The sequence below is a fragment of the Coregonus clupeaformis genome, chromosome 36 (genome assembly GCF_020615455.1).
Source record: "Coregonus clupeaformis isolate EN_2021a chromosome 36, ASM2061545v1, whole genome shotgun sequence".
NCBI classification, from domain to species: domain Eukaryota; kingdom Metazoa; phylum Chordata; class Actinopteri; order Salmoniformes; family Salmonidae; genus Coregonus; species Coregonus clupeaformis.
In genome coordinates, this window is record NC_059227.1 from 19349575 (window position 1) to 19370337 (window position 20763).

Sequence of the window (20763 nt, forward strand, 5' to 3'; positions counted from 1 at the left end):
TTGTGGTAAAGTGTCAATATAGCATCTTCTAAATGTTCTTGAAATGTACTGAGGACCTCCAAGACAAGGTAAAATGTATATTGCGTGAACATCAATTCAATACAGTGGCTTGCGAAGGTATTCACCCCCCTTGGCATTTTTCCTATTTTGTTGCCTTACAACCTGGAATTGATTTTTTGGGGGGTTTGTATCATTTGATTTACACAACATGCCTACCACTTTGAAGATGCAAAACACATTTTTTTGTGAAACAAACAAGAAATAAGACAAAAAAACAGAAAACTTGAGCGTGCATAACTATTCACCCCCCCCCCAAAGTCAATACTTTGTAGAGCCACCTTTTGCAGCAATTACAGCTGCAGGTCTCTTGGGGTATGTCTCTATAAGCTTGGCACATCTAGCCACTGGGATTTTTGCCCATTCTTCAAGGCAAAACTGCTCCAGCTTCTTCAAATTGGATGGGTGGTGTACAGCAATCTTTAAGTCATACCACAGATTCTCAATTGGATTGAGGTCTGGGCTTTGACTAGGCCATTCCAAGACATTTAAATGTTTCCCCTTAAACCACTCGAGTGCTGCTGGAAGGTGAACCTCCGTCCCAGTCTCAAATCTCTGGAAGACTGAAATAGGTTTCCCACAAGAATTTCCCTGTATTTAGCGCCATCCATCATTCCTTCAATTCTGACCAGTTTCCCTGCCGATGAAACACATCCCCACAGCATGATGCTGCCACCACCATGCTTCACTGTGGGGATGGTGTTCTCGAGGTGATGAGAGGTGTTGGGTTTGCACCAGATATAGCGTTTTCCTTGATGGCCAAAAAGCTCAATTTTAGTCTCATCTGACCAGAGTACCTTCTTCCATATGTTTGGGGAGTCTCCCACATGCCTTTTGGCGAACACCAAACGTGTTTGCTTATTTCTTTCTTTAAGCAAAGGCTTTTTTCTGTCCACTCTTCCTTAAAGCCCAGCTCTGTGGAGTGTACGGCTTAAAGTGGTCCTATGGACAGATACTCCAATCTCCGTTGTGGAGCTTTGCATCTCCTTCAGGGTTATCTTTGGTCTCTTTGTTGCCCTCTCTGATTAATGCCCTCCTTGCCTGGTCCCTGAGTTTTAGTGTGCATCCCTCTCTTGGCAGGTTTGTTGTGATGCCATTTTTTTTCAATTTTTAAATAATGGATTTAATGGTGCTCCGTGGGATGTTCAAAGTTTCTGATATTTTTTTATAACCCAACCCTGATCTGTACTTCTCCACAACTTTGTCCCTGACCTGTTTGGAGAGCTCCTTGGTCTTCATGGTGCCGCTTGCTTGGTGGTGCCCCTTCAGACTCCGTTGTTTTTTTTTAGAATTCTTTGAAACAAGTTTTTCTTTTCATTTCACTTCACCAATTTGGACTATTTTGTGTATGTCCATTACATGAAATCCAAATAAAAATCAATTTAAATGACAGGTTGTAATGCAACAAAATAGGAAAAACGCCAAGGGGGATAAATACTTTTGCAAGGCACTGTATTATGTTAAACCTAAAAGAAGTATGCTATGACCGTCATAAAAATAGGCTTATTTTGAAATTGTGGAACATTGTGCAACATTGTGGGAATGTTCTGTGCAACAAATGTGAATATCACAAGAATATTCTTGCAACATCCCAGACAACACCCTTAACTTAATGAAATATTTTGGGAACCTTCAAAGAACATAGACCAGCTGTTCTGTCAACGTTCTTACAACATTAAAGGAATGTCCTGTGCAACCTAAACATTATATGAATGTCATCACAACTGAGCATATTTTGTGTTTTGGGAACCTATCTCTTATAATGTACCCACTCTGTTTCCACAACCTAATTAAATTCCTGTACCCAAGAAAGCAGAGGTAACTGAACTAAATGACTATCGCCCCATAGCACTCACTTCTGTCATCATGAAGTGCTTTGAGAGGCTAGCTAAGGATCATATCACCTCTACCTTACCTGACACCCTAGACCCACTTAAATTTGCTTACCGCCCCAATAGATCCACAGATGATGCAATCGCCATCGCACTGCACACTGCCCGATCCCATCTGGACAAGAGGAATACCTATGTAAGAATGCTGTTCATTGACTATAGCTCAGCCTTCAACACCATAGTACCCTCCAAGCTCATCATTAAGCTTGGGGCCCCGGGTCTGAACCCCGCCCTGTGCAACTGGGACCTGGACTTCCTGACATGCCGCCCCCAGGTGGTGAAGGTAGGAAACAACCAGTGGCGGCTGGTGAAAAATATTCTCGGTGGGGCTGTGCCATACTTTTTTTTTCCTGTAACCATCGCGATATATTTTAACACAAACTGCAGGACAGCAGTGCTCAGTGAAACATTCAGTAATTATTTAATGCCAATATTAAAAAGTTGAGGCATTCTTACACAAAAACATAGTACACAAACCCAAGCCTTTCATTTGCATTTAAAGTGAACTTTTTACCATTGGTAGTAAACAGGCAACGCAACAGGCATGCTGTCAGAACAGAGTGGAAAGTGGACAATAACATGAAATTATTATAAAGTTTATAGGAAATCTTACACTGTATAAAAGGATGTATAATATAGAAATGGATATCAAGTGGATGAACTCAAACCTTTGACTGGAAGAATAGCATACAGTATTTTATGATCATACTAAATGTGACTAATTGTTAATGTGCTCCAGAACTGCAACAATTAATTGATACAAAACAACATATATACAGTAATATTAGCAAAGACACTATTAAGACTTTCTAGAGTACCATATATAACTGGATTTTTTATGCTAAGGTCAACTATATACAAAGAAACATGCGGCCAGAGCTGCTCTGTGTGTGTGTGTCTGTCATCTTATTTGTACAGGAATTTTGCCCGTCTGTCCTTCTGAGTGGCAAACCTCTCAATGACCCTTTGATTAAAGTCAGGAATGTCCCTGACAAGTTTCTTCTCCATGGAGAGCATGGCCAGAGCGTTCAGGCGATCCTGTGTCATGCTGTTTCTCAGGAAGGTCTTGATCCTTTTCAGTGTAGAGAAGCACCTTTCTGACTCAGCAGTTGTCATGGGTGTGGTGATGAGGATCTTGAGGAGGCTGGCAGTCTCTGTGAAAGTGCTCTGAAGGTTGTTCTCCATGAAGAACTGGTACAGGGGCACTGCACCACTACAAGCCTTGAACTCACTGTTCTCATAGATGAGGGACAGTTCGGTTTTGAGCTTGGCCTTGTTCAACATGGGGTACGCCTCCACGGTTGTTTCAAGCGCTGTATCGGGGAACTTCACACTGTGTTGTGGGAACAACTCTCCGTGCAATAGTGTTGCGCTGATGAGGTGCTGGGTGAAGGAGAACCTCTCTTTGGCATGACTCAGGATGGTATCACATACCTGTAAAAGATACATCATCAGCTTTAATTTGCAATTAAGCTATTTTGATGCAAGTGATCCTGACTGACACATGCCTATGTCCAACTCAAGTATATGATTACCAAGGTGCTGATTGTTCAGGGTTTTGGCTACATACTACCAGGCCTGAAAAAAACTTCTATGGGGAAACACTGACAATTACATCACAACTTACCTCTATAGCCAACCTCTGTTGTTCTCCTGGTCCCAGCATCCTCCGTCGCTTGATGGGCTGTTGCTGCTCGTCAGATGCGCTGTCCCCACACAAAGAGGGAATTGAGGCCCTGGGTCCAAAAAATAAAGTTTAATTTGATAACTTGCAATCAGACTTCTTAGCTCACTGTAATTCCCCCTCAACACACAACCAGTGACTTTTATATATATATATATATATATATATATATATATATATATATATATATATATATATATAGACAGACAGACAGACAGACAGACAGACAGATAGTGTGTATATACACACAAACTATGTCTAGTAACTGCTTTTAACCTGTGATGTACATAATTAACTGATGTTATTACGTTTTAAAGCCTTTTTCTATTACATTTGTGAGAGGGATGCAACATAATTTTGTTCTGCTGTGCACTTAGCAATAAAGTTAATCTTCAATAACAACTAGGCCTCTTCTAGAAATTGACCTGGTGGACACCTGAATAATTATTACAAACTGTGTAGTACTTTCCTGCATTATTATCAACGTCTGATTGTGTCTTTTTGGACAAACACTTGTTCTCGTGGTCGAGTAACAACAACTGCGCTCCTTGAGTGACGGGGTGGTACTTGGTGAGAGAGACGACCCAAATTGCGGAGTAAACTAGAAAAACGGACGTTACACATGGCGGAGTGGCATTACCACATTTAACAAACCAAACATTGAAATACCGTTATAGAAGGTAAAGTAAAAACCCAAACTGGTCTGTGCATCAATACCGGTATATAGTAATATATAGGCAACATACCGTAAATCTGTATCAATTATGTATCAGTTTTACATGTGACCCATATCAAATTTGCGCATTCACACTGAAGGAGCACACAAATGCAATGCTCATTTGGCGTGATTGTCGTGGTAACACAGGTGAAAAAAATCCTGAATGGTATCCTAATGGCAGCCATTTTGGTTAGGGAGAAATACAAACAACTCTACTGCCATACATTCCAATTAGACTGAAGGCATACAGTTGTGTCCAAATATATTGGCACCCTTGGGCTTTTCTTAAATAATTCCCTATTTCTTCTAAAATCAGTTGAAATTTGAGAGGAAAAAATGGGTCTCCACACCTTTAATTATATTTCTGTAAACTTAAGTTTACAATTGTAATTTAGAAAATATAGACAAATGTCATGGACTAAATTATTGGCACCCTGGAGCTAGTACTTGGTTGCACAGCTTTTGGCCAAGATAGCTGCCAACATATGCTTATTGTAGACATCAATGAGCTTGCTGCACCTTTTCTGCTGGCAATTTGGCCCATTCTTCAGCAGCAAACTGCTGTAATTCTTCAATGTTTGAGGGTTGCACTCCACCAACTTCTTTTTTCAGATCTTGCCAAAACTAATGTGGTCCCGTGTAGCTCAGTTGGTAGAGCATGGCGCTTGCAACGCCAGGGTTGTGGGTTCGTTTCCCACGGGGGCCAGTATGAAAAAAATGTATGCACTCTTAACTGTAAGTCGCTCTGGATAAGAGCGTCTGCTAAATGACTAAAATGTAATGTAAATGTCTTCTCTTTCCTTTTAAAATACTAAAACAAATATAATTGTGACGGCTCTATGATAATCACTCACTTTGATGACCAGACACATTTAGGCTTTTAAACTGTTGTAAGTGAACTATTCATCTTTCTAACAGCATCTTTATCAGCCAATAGTAAATATAGTTATTTACCTGATTGTTAGCATGCTTTCTGTGAACCTCTGGACAAGTGCTTTAATGAAGACAGGGTCGATGTTCCTCTTCTGCAGCTGGCTGAAAAGCATGTCCACATTTGGCATGATCTTGTGGAACAGTGCCAGGAAAAAACAGAAAGCCTCGTCTTCGAGCATCCTCACAAAGCCCCCCGCCTCTCTGACAGTGGGGCATCAAAGTTCCCAGAGTCTCTGATGGTCTGGAAACACGTTAGGAGGTCATCCCTGTACTCGTACACAGTGTTTACAGCGCGACTGTGGAAGTTCCACCGTGTTGTAGAGGCTCTGGGGAGTCTCCTCGTGCCCACGCAAGGCCAACTCAAAAGCCCCACAGAACTTCACACAATCGATAATTTTGGATAGAATGTGCCTGTTTTTATCCACCTCCTCATTGTGTTTCCTCACCGCAATCCTGTGGCCGTCATCCAGCTGCGTAGCAATGTTCACCCTTCCTAATACAGCTAGCTTTACAGAGTTGTCCATGTGTGCCCTGGTGTTCTCATGTTTCTTTACCTTCTCTGACAGGTGCTTCATATCCCTCACTCCGGTACCTGTCCATGCTGAATCTGACCCCGTCGTTTTAAAAAGCAAGCACGGAAAGCAAAATAAAGCATTAGCATCAGTGCACCCAGCTAGCCAAGCCTTCCTGGTGTACCAGCTACGGGAGAAGCCGCGCATATACTGCTTCCCTTTCTCGCTAGCCTGCTGTCTGATTGAGAGGTCAGGTTGATCTGGGCCCAGCTCTTTCACCCGAACTTTCTCTGACAAAGTTCTCCTCTCAAACGGATCTTGGAGGAGAGATTTCACCGAGTTAGGGTTGGGTCTTGGAGGAGTAACGTTTGCGTTCGCCATTGTCGTCTAGTAAAAATGGCGCCACTGGAGCCCGGTCCTTATTTTATCAGGGGCGAGCTTGGGCGATAAAATAATCGCCCTCCTTGGATTCGAATTAAAATCGCTGATTAGCTACATTTTATGTCATACATTCATATCTTAAATTAGCAATTGGCTTAACTGCTACGTAGACCCGCCTCCTCGGGGCACTTTCTGTATCGCCCAGAGCTGACGAGGCGTTTGACAGGCAGAGGAAAGGTTGCGAATATGATTTTCTATCATATCTTACACATATTACTGTGTGCATTCCATATTTCAAACACACAAATATTGACATACTGATGTTTTTATTATTATTATTATTATTTTTATTTTTTTATTTTTAAAAAAAAATAATTTTATTTAAGGGGGCGGCGCCCTAGCGCCCTCTATCGGCCAGCCGCCACTGGAAACAACACCTCCACTTCGCTGATCCTCAACACAGGGGCCCCACAAAGGTGAGTGCTCAGCCCCCTCCTGTACTCCCTGTTCACCCATGACTGCGTGGCCACACACACCTCCAACTCAATCATCAAGTTTGCAGACGACAGAACATTAGTAGGCCTGATTACCAACAATGACGAGACAGCCTACAAGGAGGAGGTGAGGGCCCTGGCGGAGTTGTGCCAGGAAAATAGCCTCTCCTTCAACGTCAACAAAACAAAGGAGCTGATCGTGGACTTCAGGAAACAGCAGAGGGAGCACGCCCCTATCCATATCGACGGGATCGCAGTGGAGAAGGTGGAAAGCTTTAAGTTCCTGGGCGTACACATCACTGACAATCTGAAATGGTCCACCCAAACAGACAGTGTGGTAAAGAAGGCTGAAGAAATTTGACTTGGCCCTAAGACCCTCACAAACCTTTACAGATGCACAATTGAGAGCATCCTGTCGTGCTGTATCACCGCCTGGTACGACAACTGCACCGCCCGCAACCGCAGGGCTCTCCAGAGGGTGGTGCGTTCTGCCCAACGCATCACCGGTGTCACACTGCCTGTCCTCCAGGACACCTACAGCACCTGATGTCACAGGAAGGCCAAAAAGATAATCAAAGGACATCAACCATGCGAGCCACGGCCTGTTCACCCGCTATCATCCAGAAAGCGAGGTCAGTACAGGTGCATCAAAGCTGGGACCGAGAGACTGAAAAACAGCTTCTATCTCAAGGCCATCAGACTGTTAAATAGCCATCACTAGCCGGCTACCACCCGGTTACTCAACCCTGCACCTTAGAATCTGCCGCCCTATGTACACAGACATGGAATCACTGGGCACTTTAATAATGTAACACTAGTCACTTTAATAATGTTTACATACTGTTTTACTCATCTCATATGTATATACTGTATTCTCTTCTACTGTATTTTAGTCAATGCCACTCCGACATTGCTCGTCCTAACATTTATATATTTCTTAATTCCATTCTTTTACTTTTAGATTTGTGTGTATTGTTGTGAATTGTTAGATGTTACTGCACTGTTGGAGCTAGGAACACAATAATTTTGCTACACCCGCAATAACATCTGCTAAATATGTGTATGTGTCCAAACACATTCGATTTGATTTGATTTTAAATGTTCTGGGAACCCTTAAAGAACTCAAAGGCTGTTTTGTCAACATTCTTGCAACATCAAAGGAATGTTTTGTGCACCCTGATACAAAAATCTGAATGTCCGCACAACTGGATAATTTTAGTGTTTTGGGAACTTATCTCCTAAAGAAACATTCTGTGAACCTTTAAAGAACAGACAAAATGTGTTCTGGGAATGTTCTTGTAATATCAGGTGAATGTTTTTTCCACCCTAAAAGAAACATCGTAGAGTCATCCTCACAACTGGACAGTTTTGTGTTTTGGGAACATTTATTTTATGATGTCCCCACAATGTTCCCACCAGACTGTTCACACAACCTAATGAAACATTCTGTAAACCTTTAAAGAACAGATTAAATGTCTTCTGTTAACGTTATTGTAACATCAGGTGAATGTTTTTTTTGCACCCTGAAAGAAACATGGTAGAGTGATCCGCACAACTGGATAGTTTTTGTGTTTTTGGAATATGTACTGTATTTTTTTATGTCCCCACAATCTTCTCACCAGACTGTTCCCACAACCCAATGAAACATTCTGGGAACATTTAAAGAACAAATTAAATGTATTCTAGGGACGTAATACAAACATTCTATAATCATCAGAACAACTGGACAGTTGTTGTGTTATGAGAACTTTTGCCGCGACCTAACAAATGTTCTGGGAACTTTCACAGAAACAATTTTGGTTTGCTGGGATGGTACTCACTGAAGGTCCTAATCAGTCTATGCAATCAAATAATCAGACAATTCAAATAATGCAAGGAGAAAAGACTTCAGGTGACGCAACAAGACCATTGACATCTAAATGAGTCTGAGGCTTGTGATATTTTTTTCCTGCATACTGTATGAATGAAATAAATTGCCCTTCGGCAGTCTGTTATTAAGCTTAAAGATGTTAGAGGACAAACCTTTTTGATTTTATCCTCTTTTACTCCTAGCTTGTTCCACCATTAATTCAGAGCTTATTGAGTCACAAAAAGCAGAGCATATTGATTTCAAGGTTCTTACATATCAATTTAACAATCAACAAAATACAAACTTATTAAGTTAAGAAGATGCAAATAAACAAGAAGAATTAGCAACTGTCAATACATTACTGATCCCTTGCCAGATCTGGATCTCATATTGTTCAGATCCATTCTACAGATACTTACTTTTATCACCCTGTTGCAGTATAACTTTATGTAAAACCTGTAGTGTATTTGAGGTTTAAAAAGGCTTCTGATGTTTGTAATTCCCACCTTGAAATTTCAGACTTGATTTTCTCTTATGAAAAATGTATCAACCCCTACAAAAATGTCCATTAATGAAAATGTCCATTATTTATAATCCACAGAATAATTCACATTTCCTGTTGCTGCAGAATTATTTTCCTGCTGTAGCAAACTGGCTCAAATTAAGATTTTACATCTAATGGGGCAGCAATAAAATGTGACAATGTTGTGGGTGATATAGAACACTGCAGTAGGTATAGATCATCAATGTAACAGGAGAATGATAATGAGATGTTTTGTAATATAACACTATTATTCTTCACTATTATTCTCTGATCATGAAGGCTAAACCTCTTTCAAAATGAGCAAAGAACATTCATTCTGCTTAGAAAGGAAAAAGGCTCACCATGAAAAATGCTTAGTTCCTCACCACACACTATAGTGATAGGATTCATCAGGCCAAGGAGATATTTAACTTTCACTTTACACCCCAAATCACTCCTCTTTGTCTACTTAGATTGGCATTAACATCAGATCTCCTGTAGTTAAAAGCCCACCTGAAAACAAAAGCCATGGAAGGAGGGATTTTGTTGTAGATAAACACAGTCATCCACCAGTTAAAGCAGTGGTTCCTAAGCTGTGGGATGTTATTTTATAAACAATTACATGTATTATATTTTTGGGACCATAAGACATGGCAACATGTTTAGAATTTCAGGAAATTAGCTTTAAAGTGGCACTCCAGTCTCCTTTTCACCTCATTTAACACCTACATTTACTTAACAAAAGGTACATCTCAATAGGTGGTCCAGGTAAGTCCCAAGCAAACCAAAATTGGTTCTGTGAAAGTTCCCAGAACATTCGTTAGGTTGCGGCAAATGTTCTCATAACACTAAAACTGCCCAGTCGTGGTGATGATTATATAATGTTTGTATAAAAAAATTGCCTGATGTTGCAAGAATGTTCCCAGAACACATTTCGTCTGTTCTTTAAAGGTTCCCAGAATGTTTCCCAGAATGTTTCATTAGGTTGTGGGAACATTGTGTGGACATGACAAGAGATATGTTCCCAAAACAAAAAATACTGTCCAGGTGCTGATTATTACAATGTTTCAATTAGGTTGAAAAAGACATTTGCCTGATGTTGCAAGAACATTCCCAGAACACATTTTGTGTGTTCTTTAAAGGTTCCCAGAACATTTAATAGGTTGTGGTAACAGTGTGGGTACATTACAAGAGTTAGGTTCCCAAAACACAAAATATGCTCAGTTGTGATGACATTCATACAATGTTTAAGTTAGGTTGCACAGGAAATTCACTTAATGTTGTAAGAATTAAATATGTCAGTTATGACGTTCATAGCATATTTGTTTTAGTTTTAACAAAATATTCCATTGATTTTCACGCAATATACATTTTACCTTCTCTTGGAGGTTGACAGAACATTTCAAGAACATTTATCAGGAATTCTAGCCTTTTAGACATTTAGCCTTCTTAGAGGTAACTAACCCAGGGAAATACTTCACCCATCCTCTTTATATGCTGCATACTTCTGGGCCCATGTTTACAAGGTATCCAAGACTATGAGTGCTGATCTACGATCACTTTTGCTTTTCAGATAATGAAAAAGAAGCCAGGTGGGACCATATCAAGTGTCTCAAAGTAGGAATTATATTGGTGTGTTGAACAGTACATTTTTACATAATTCTGCATTTCTGACTGGATTTATAAATTTGGACGAAATAAAAACATCCTCTCTTTTAGTAGAGTAAATCTGAGCCTCAAGTTCCCCCAAAAAGTATGTAAAGAATATGTGGGTTTGAACCTGCAATCGTCAGATCTACAACAAGATTGTTAACCCTCTGTGCCAGAGGATATCTGTGGCCTTGTTGGTTTTCAGTCAAATATGATGAATCAGAACACAATTTCTGAGTTATTAAAGGTCCCGCACAGTCATCCTATTTCTCAAGTAAAAATAGCCTTTGAATGTCCAAAACAAGTCCTCTGTAGCTCAGCTGGTAGAGCACGGCGCTTGTAATGCCAAGGTAGTGGGTTCGATCCCCGGGACCACCCATACACAAAAAAAAATAAAAATATGCACGCATGACTGTAAGTCGCTTTGGATAAAAGCGTCTGCTAAATGGCATATTATTATTATTATTACATCACCCACAATATTTTTATGGTATTAAAATGCACAGAATTGAAGAAGTACCTTTTTCCTAATCTCTACCTATCAGGAAGCCTGTAAGAACAGTCTGAGTGTGCAGGGAGTTTATATTCATTATATTCACCCTTATATTCGTTTTTCAGGTAACAAGGTAAACAATGAGCCACATGTCATTCCAAGCCTAAATAGTAGGCCTCAACCCATTTTCTCTGCATAATGCTCTCATGGTCAACAGTGCTGATCATGGACTGTTGGATATCAGGCAAATAGCAGCAATACACAATTACATTTCTATTGTTTTGTAACTAATTACAGAATACAGTTCACTGATACACTTCTTTACAATAATTAGTAAAGCCTGAGCCACCGTAGAAGGTTAGACAAAAGGGAATGTACAGTACATGAAAACAGCATACAATAAGTGTACTGGACAATTTATTGGTGACTCTGCATTAGCATTATAAATGTCAATATGTTCAGAATTGTATATATTGATCAGACATTTATTTGATCATTTATAATTGGCCAGCAAAGCCAAAATATTGATCAACATGAACACACCCACCCAACATTGTGCAGGCCTCGGGCTGTTGCGGTGACCGTATTACCGCCACACCGGCGGTCACGAGTCATGAAGGCAGGCAAATTCCACGTGACCGTTTAGTCTCGGTAATTAGGCTTCTCCAAGCTCTGATGTTGCTGATGGTCATTAGTAGCCTACCAAACTTGCTAACTGCCTGGTATTTAGCACTCTATTGTCCCTCTAATCACTCTGACATCAATGCAAATGTCTTTGAAAATCTAATCAAACACTTAATGAGAGCCCATGAGCTCATATTGTGCAACATTTCAATAGGCTATGCAATTGCGCGAGAAAACAGAGTGATGGCCTCTACTAAAAAGAGGAGGATCAGCTTTCTACAGGCTAGGCCTATTATAGTTATTTCTCAACTTTCCTAATATTAAGCACACTGCTTATATTTACAACAGGAGTATAGCCTACCTGGCTGGCATGAAAATAAGCATCCTCCATTCGCTATTGAAGTGCATAGATTACATGTATTTTTGCCCGCTGCCCCTGTTTCGATACGTGCTTGATAATGGTCCATTCTAAATCAAAACAAATTTCACACATATATTATTTAGTATATGTAAAGACAAGATTAAATCAAGAATAGTCTGATGGGTGACAATATTAGCCTGTCACTTGTGAATTATATATTATCACTTGTGGTGGTCCTCTGTAGCTCAGCTGGTAGAGCACGGCGCTTGTAACGCCAAGGTAGTGGGTTCGATCCCCGGGACCACCCATACACAAAAATGTATGCACGCATGACTGTAAGTCGCTTTGGATAAAAGCGTCTGCTAAATGGCATATTATTTATTTATTTACTTGTGAATGATGCCCAGCATAAGAAACAATGCCTTTTTTTTGCGACTTTTTCGAATCATAGTCGCACACCTCATGTAGCCTAGCCCATAGGCCTATATGTTTTAATAAGGTTTGTATCACAACTAAAGTGGCCAAATAACTTCTTAAAATTAAGCACATTCATCCGCTTTACAAGGGGTGTAGAGCCTAACTGGCATACATAAGCTTCGCGTGAGTTTCAAGTTTGGGGAAATAATTTTCAACATAAAAATGCACCTTTATAATAATAATATAATAATATAATTACATGCATAATTGCATTTGCGGTCACTTTTGATAATGTTGTTTTCCGCTAAGGGAACATTCACGCTTATAGCCTACTACCATGTGCGCATTGCTGCGCTTATAATGTGAAGAAATAGCCTAATAGTTTATCAACATTTTAAGCTAAGCGTTCTGATCTGTGGCCTCAGCCACATTGCGTAAAAAATGTTTTTTGATGCTAGTGGTTGTATTCATTCAGGATCTATTGCATCCCACAACTGTCCCAGACTCTGTTTGGACTATTTATTTCTCGCACAGAATAGAATAGGTTGACCTTTGTACTATGGGGGATAGTAGATTGACATAGGCTAGTGCTTTTGCTGTTTGTTAGGCCTACTCATCTTGTTGGCTGACGAAAAGTAAATGTGGACATTTCTTCCAATATCTTCAACATGCACCTCGTAATTGGATAAGGACGTGCGCAGTTGCGCCCCCGATGTGTCTGTCTTCACTTGTAGCCTGTGAGAAAGAGCCGATCACGTGATGGATCTTGCAGCACTCAGGGAGAAGGGCACAACAGCCACTGGCCGCAAAAGGCATGGATTTTTTAAGGATGCATTACGGCCACACAAAGGGGATGCCACCGTGACATTCTAGGCATTATCAAATGCTTGTCAAATTGTGAATGAGTGACTGATGAAGTGTGTACAGCCTGCGCAAAAAACAAATCAGAGCTCATGCCTTTCAAGCAACGTTTTTCAAATCATCATTAGAGTGGCATCATGCAGCCTTACAATGTAGTAAAAATCAAAACATATACAGTGAGGGAAAAAAGTATTTCATCCCCTACTGATTTTGTACGTTTGCCCACTGACAAAGAAATGATCAGTCTATAATTTTAATGGTAGGTTTATTTGAACAGTGAGAGACAGAATAACAACAAAAAAATCCAGAAAAACGCATGTCAAAAATGTTATAAATTGATTTGCATTTTAATGAGGGAAATAATTATTTGACCCCCTCTCAATCAGAAAGATTTCTGGCTCCCAGGTGTCTTTTATACAGGTAACGAGCTGAGATTAGGAGCACACTCTTAAATGGAGTGCTCCTAATCTCAGTTTGTTACCTGTATAAAAGACACCTGTCCACAGAAGCAATCAATCAGATTCCAAACTCTCCACCATGGCCAAGACCAAAGAGCTCTCCAAGGATGTCAGGGACAAGATTGTAGACCTACACAAGGCTGGAATGGGCTACAAGACCATCGCCAAGCAGCTTGGTGAGAAGGTGACAACAGTTGGTGCGATTATTCACAAATGGAAGAAACACAAAATAACTGTCAATCTCCCTCGGCCTGGGGCTCCATGCAAGATCTCACCTCGTGGAGTTGCAATGATCATGAAAACGGTGAGGAATCAGCCTAGAACTGCACGGGAGGATCTTGTCAATGATCTCAAGACAGCTGGGACCATAGTCACCAAGAAAACAATTGGTAACACACTACGCCGTGAAGGACTGAAATCCTGCAGCGCCCGCAAGGTCCCCCTGCTCAAGAAAGCACATATACAGGGCTGTCTGAAGTTTGCCAATGAACATCTGAATGATTCAGAGGAGAACTGGGTGAAAGTGTTGTGGTCAGATGAGATAAAAATTGAGCTCTTTGGCATTCCTGCTGCTGTGGTTGCCTGGGAAGCTGTGGAGACAGTAGATGTTGAATTTTCTAAAATGTCTATCATTACAGCTTGATGATAGTGGAAAGACAAAAGGATTATGGAAAGTTAAATAATACACAGCATATGAAGACGAAGGGTACATTATAAGAACTCAGAAATTGTGTTCTGTGGCCTGATTGACCATATTTGAATGAAGAAGAAAAAAAATACAAGGCTCCGGCTGATGATCTAGCTGTAGAGCCAAAGATTGCAGGTTCAATCCCACATTATTGAAATTGAGGCTCAGATATACTCGACTAAAAGAGAGGATGTCTTTATTTTGTCCAGATTTATAAATCCAGTCAGAAATGCGGAATTTAGACTACCTGTAAAAAATAAAACATTGTGTAATATGTACTGTTCAACTTTTAGAAAATGCACGTAATATGATTCCTACTTTGAGATGCTTCATATGGTCCCCACTGTCTTATTTTTTATGATCTGGAAAGCAAGAGTGATCCTAGATCAGCACACAGTCTTGGATACCTTGTAAAATTCTACTATTAGCTCTGCAACTTTGTGTCACGATCGTCTGACGAATGAACAGACCAAAGCGCAGCGCGTTGAGTGAACATGACTTTATTAACTCAAAGTCTGGAACAAAACAACAAAACAAGAACGATTCGTGAAGTCCTCTGCTAAACTGACAGAACATGGAACAAAAACCCACAACACCCACAGGAAAACATACAGATAAATATGGCTCCCAATCAGAGATAACGAGCCGACAGCTGACACTCGTTACCTCCGATTGGGAGTCATTGAACCCAACAAAGAAATACAACACATAGAACCACCCAACCAAACAAAACACCACGAAACGAACACACCCTGGCTCAACACACAAAGTCCCGGAGCCAGAGCGTGACAGTACCCCCTAAAGGCGCGGACTGCGACCGCGCCTCAATAAGGCTAAACAAGGGAGGGCTGGGTGGGCATACCTCTTCGGCGGTGGTTCTGGCTCTGGCCGTGGTCCCCACCCACCAAAGTCACTACCCGCTTACGTAGCCTCCTCCACATGACCACCCCCAACTAAACCCCACTGGATTAAGGGGCGGCACCGGACTAAAGGGCAGCACCGGACTAAGGGGCAGCACCGGACTAAGGGGCAGCACCGGACTAAGGGGCAGTACCGGACTAAGGGGCAGCACCAGGATAAGGGGCGCACCGGGCTAAGGGACAGCACCGGACTCAATGGCGGATCCTGGCTGGCTGGCTCTGGCGGATCCTGGCTGGACGGCTCATGGCTGGCTGAAGGATCTGGCTGCTCATGGCTGGCTGACGGATCTGGCTGCTTATGGCTGGCTGACGGATCTGGCTGCTCATGGCTGGCCGACGGATCTGGCTGCTCATGGCTGGCCGACGGATCTGGCTGCTCATGGCTGGCTGACGGATCTGGCTGCTCATGGCCGGCTGACGGATCTGGCTGCTCATGGCTGGCGGAAGGCTCTGGCTGATCCTGTCTGGCGGAAGGCTCTGGCTGATCCTGTCTGGTGGAAGGCTCTGGCTGATCCTGTCTGGCGGAAGGCTCTAGCGGCTCCGGTCTGGCGGACGGCTCTGAATGCTCATGGCAGACGGGCGGCTTTGCAGGCTCCGTACAGACGGGCAGTTCATGCAGCGCTTGGCAGACGGACAGTTCAGACGGCGTTGGGCAGACAGGCAGTTCAGGCGCCGTTGGGCAGACGGGCAGTTCAAGCGCCGTTGGGCAGACGGGCAGTTCAGGCGCCGTTGGGCAGACGGCAGACTCTGGCCGTCTGAGGCGCACCGTAGGCCTGGTGCGTGGTGCCGGAACTGGAGGTACCGGGCTGAGGACACGCATCTCAGGGCTAGTGCCGGGGAGAAGGAACAGGCCGGACCGGGCTGGCGACGCGCACCGTAGGTTTGGTGCGAGTGGCAGGAACAGGCCGGGTCGGGCTGGCGACGCGCACCGTAGACTTGGTGCGGGTGGCAGGAACAGGCCGGACCGGGCTGGCGACGCGCACCGTAGGTTTGGTGCGAGTGGCAGGAACAGGCAGGGCTGGGCTGGCGACGCACACCGTAGGTTCTGTGCGTGGAGCAGGAACAGGCCGGGCTGGGCTGGCGACGCACACCGTAGGTTCTGTGCGTGGAGCAGGAACAGGCCGGGCTGGGCTGGCGACGCACACCGTAGGTTCTGTGCGTGGAGCAGGAACAGGCCGGGCTGGGCTGGCGACGCACACCTTAGGTTCTGTGCGTGGAGCAGGAACAGGCCGGGCTGGGCTGGCGACGCACACCGTAGGTTCTGTGCGTGGAGCAGGAACAGGCCGGGCTGGGCTGGCGACGCACACCTTAGGTTCTGTGCGTGGAGCAGGAACAGGCCGGGCTGGGCTGGCGACGCACACCGTAGGTTCTGTGCGTGGAGCAGGAACAGGCCGGGCTGGACTGGCGACGCACACCGTGGGCTTGATGCGTGGAGTAGGAACAGGCCGGTCCGTACTGGGAACACACACCACTGGCTTTAACTGGGGATCAGGAACGGGCCGGACCGGACTGGTAACACACATCAGTCTCTCACGCCGTGCCGCAACAACTTCCCTTCCTCTACTCGCCAATGGCTCCCGTAATCCGATAGCCTTCTCTCCACGTCTCCCTGTGGCAGCCTCCTGCTGCCCAGCCGCTAAGCCATGTGCCCCCCCCCCAAAAACTTTTTGGGGTTGCCTCTCGTCCATCCGACGATGGCCCTGCTGACGCCGTTGCTCCTCTCCTCCCAGGTTCTCCCCCTTCATCGCCCTCCGGTACCGGACGGCCTCCTCCTGCGTAATATGTCCCCAGCCGAGGAGGACATCCACCAGCGTTCTCTCCTGCGGGTGTTCCTGTGTACGCTGCTTGGTCCTTTTGTGGTGGGTTTTTCTGTCACGATCGTCTGACGAATGAACAGACCAAAGCGCAGCGCGTTGAGTGAACATGACTTTATTAACTCAAAGTCTGGAACAAAACAACAAAACAAGAACGATTCGTGAAGTCCTCTGCTAAACTGACAGAACATGGAACAAAAACCCACAACACCCACAGGAAAACATACAGATAAATATGGCTCCCAATCAGAGATAACGAGCCGACAGCTGACACTCGTTACCTCCGATTGGGAGTCATTGAACCCAACAAAGAAATACAACACATAGAACCACCCAACCAAACAAAACACCACGAAACGAACACACCCTGGCTCAACACACAAAGTCCCGGAGCCAGAGCGTGACACTTTGAATCCAATCAGGAAGCCTATTGTGGCTAGCTCAACCAGTTCTATTGACTCTTGTGTCACCATGGATACTCCTGCTGTTTTCAAATCTCACAGAGGGCTTGGAATGTTACATATAAATGTGCGAAGCCTGTTGTCTAATCTGGACTTTCTGGATGTCTGGGTGCATGACGCTAGCCCGGACGTTCTGGGTATCTCAGAGAGACCTGGCTGAATAATTGTATGATGTATAAGGACGTTGCCATTGCGGACTACAACATTTTCAGATGTGATAGACAAAAAAAGCAGGGAGGGGTGGCTATTTATGTAAGATCTTCTCTTATGGCATCATGCTGTCTTAGCATCTCTGTTGTTTTAGGAGATCTAAATCTGGATTGGGTGACACATGCCTCAGATCAGTTTAAGAATATCTGGCCTAAATTCAACTTGACTCAGCTGATAATGAAACCAACTCAGATTATTGTAAAAAACCTGGCAAACTCCTCATTGATTGACTTTATCCTGACTAACCGTGGTGGCTAGTGGTGTATTTGCAAATGTTATCAGCGACTACTGCTCTATTTCTTGCATTACAGATAAACTCGTATAATTGAACCCATTGCGTTCCTTCATGAATTTTTCCCATCCATTTTTACCTCTCTGGCTGATAAACATGCCCCTTTCAAGCGACTCAGAGTCAAAAAATGAACTAATCCATGGTACTCTCCTGTACTCTCAGACCTCCTCTTGATAAGAAATTAAGCCTGGGCCAAGGCTAGACAAACTGTCTCGTTAGCTGATTGGCAGATATTTAGGCAATTGAGAAATAGGGGTACTGCCTCAGTTAAACAGGCCAAATCAAACTGCATCCTTAGCGCTATGACAGACTGTTAGTGATCCCTCTAAATTCTGGAAAATCATTAATTCACTGAAGCTGGGTAATTCCTCTACTTCCTTGCCTAAGCAAGTAGTTTTAGACTCCTGCATCATTACTGCAAAAGTAAAGATTTGTGATGCTTTTAATCAGTATTTTATCGCCTGTATTTTATCGCCACTGGTTTCCAATTTGATAGAAATGGTGGTCATACTGGTCTTGGCCAGTCAGTTGACTGTTCTTTCCACATACAGCCTCCAGTTACTTCGATGGATGATCAGTCAACCTCACGTGACTTGGGAAATGGTAGTCAGGGTTTTTCTTTTTGGCAACTCACATAAACAGAAGTTCTTACTGCCTTATTAACTATTGACACCAAGAAGTCATTAGGGGCTGACAATTTGGACCTGTCCTAGCTTAACTATGCAGCGCCCCTGATTGCTGGCTCAGTAACACACATTATTTATTTAACTTTAGTATCAGGAAATATTCAAAAAGTGTGGAAGGAGCTTTTGTGCTACCACTCCATAAGGGCAGGGATAGTAGTGATCTTGATAATTATTGACCCATTTCCAGGCTCCCTTGTCTTGTGAAAATACTAGAATTGTTGGTCAACAAACAGCTACATTATTTTCTATCTGTAAATGGTTTTCTTAATGTTAACAATCCGGATTCAGACCTAAACATAGCACCACTGCGGCTACCATGCTTGTTGTAAATGATATAGCAAATGTCTTAGATGATAGAAAGAATTGTGCTGCCATGTTTGTAGACTTGTCAAAAACTTTAGATACTGTAGACCATGTTATTCTGTTGAATAAGCTGTCCTCGATATGTTTGGGTACTGATGCTTGCCGATGGCTTCATAATTATCTCAATGACAGAACTCAGGCCATCAAGATAGATAGGGTCAAATATGAGTTCCTTGAGTTACATAAAGCGGTGCCCCAAGGTTTGATACTCGGCCCCCTACTGTTTATAAACTATATAAATAACATTGGTAATGTAATATTCATTTGTATGCATATGATAGAGTGTTGTATTCAATTGCTCCATCAGTTGGCCAAGCCTTTTTACATTTGAAGTCTGATTTTCAATCACTGCAGAGGGCACTACTGGATCTAAAGTTAGTGCTAAATGCAAACAAAACAAAATGCATGCTTTTTTCTAGGTCCCATAACCCAGATTTAAATGAATTTGGAATGACTAGTTTGAACGGTACACAAATTGAGCAAGTTCCTTCCTGCAAATATCTTGGTATCTGGCTTGATGACAAACTGTCATTTAAAAAACATGCCACTGTGCTGGTGAAGAAGTTAAAGTTCAAGGTTGGTTTATTTTACAGAGACAAAGCATGTCTGACTTTTGTTAATTGGAAGGAAATTGTCCAGGCCACTTTTATGTCTATTTTATATTATGGGGGTATTATCTACAGTGGGGAGAACAAGTATTTGATACACTACCGATTTTGCAGGTTTTCCTACTTACAAAGCATGTAGAGGTCTGTAATTTTTTATCATAAGTACACTTCAACTGTGAGAGACGGAATCTAAAACAAAAATCCTGAAAATCACATTGTATGATTTTTAAGTAATTAATTTGCATTTTATTGCGTGACATAAGTATTTGATACATCAGAAAAGCAGAACTTAATATTTGGTACAGAAACCTTTGTTTGCAGTTACAGAGATCATACGTTTCCTGTAGATCTTGACCAGGTTTGCACACACTGCAGCAGGGATTTTGGCCCACTCCTCCATACAGACCTTCTCCAGATCCTTCAGGTTTCGGGGCTGTCGCTGGGCAATACGGACATTCAGCTCCCTCCAAAGATTTTCTATTGGGTTCAGGTCTGGAGACTGGCTAGGCCACTCCAGGACCTTGAGATGCTTCTTACGGAGCCACTCCTTAGTTGCCCTGGCTGTGTGTTTCGGGTCGTTGTCATGCTGGAAGACCCAGCCACGACTCATCTTCAATGCTCTTACTGAGGGAAGGAGGTTGTTGGCCAAGATCTCGCGATACATGGCCCCATCCATCCTCCCCTCAATACGGTGCAGTCGTCCTGTCCCCTTTGCAGAAAAGCATCCCCGAAGAATGATGTTTCCACCTCCATGCTACACGGTTTGGATGGTGTTCTTGGGGTTGTACTCATCCTTCTTCTTCCTCCAAACACA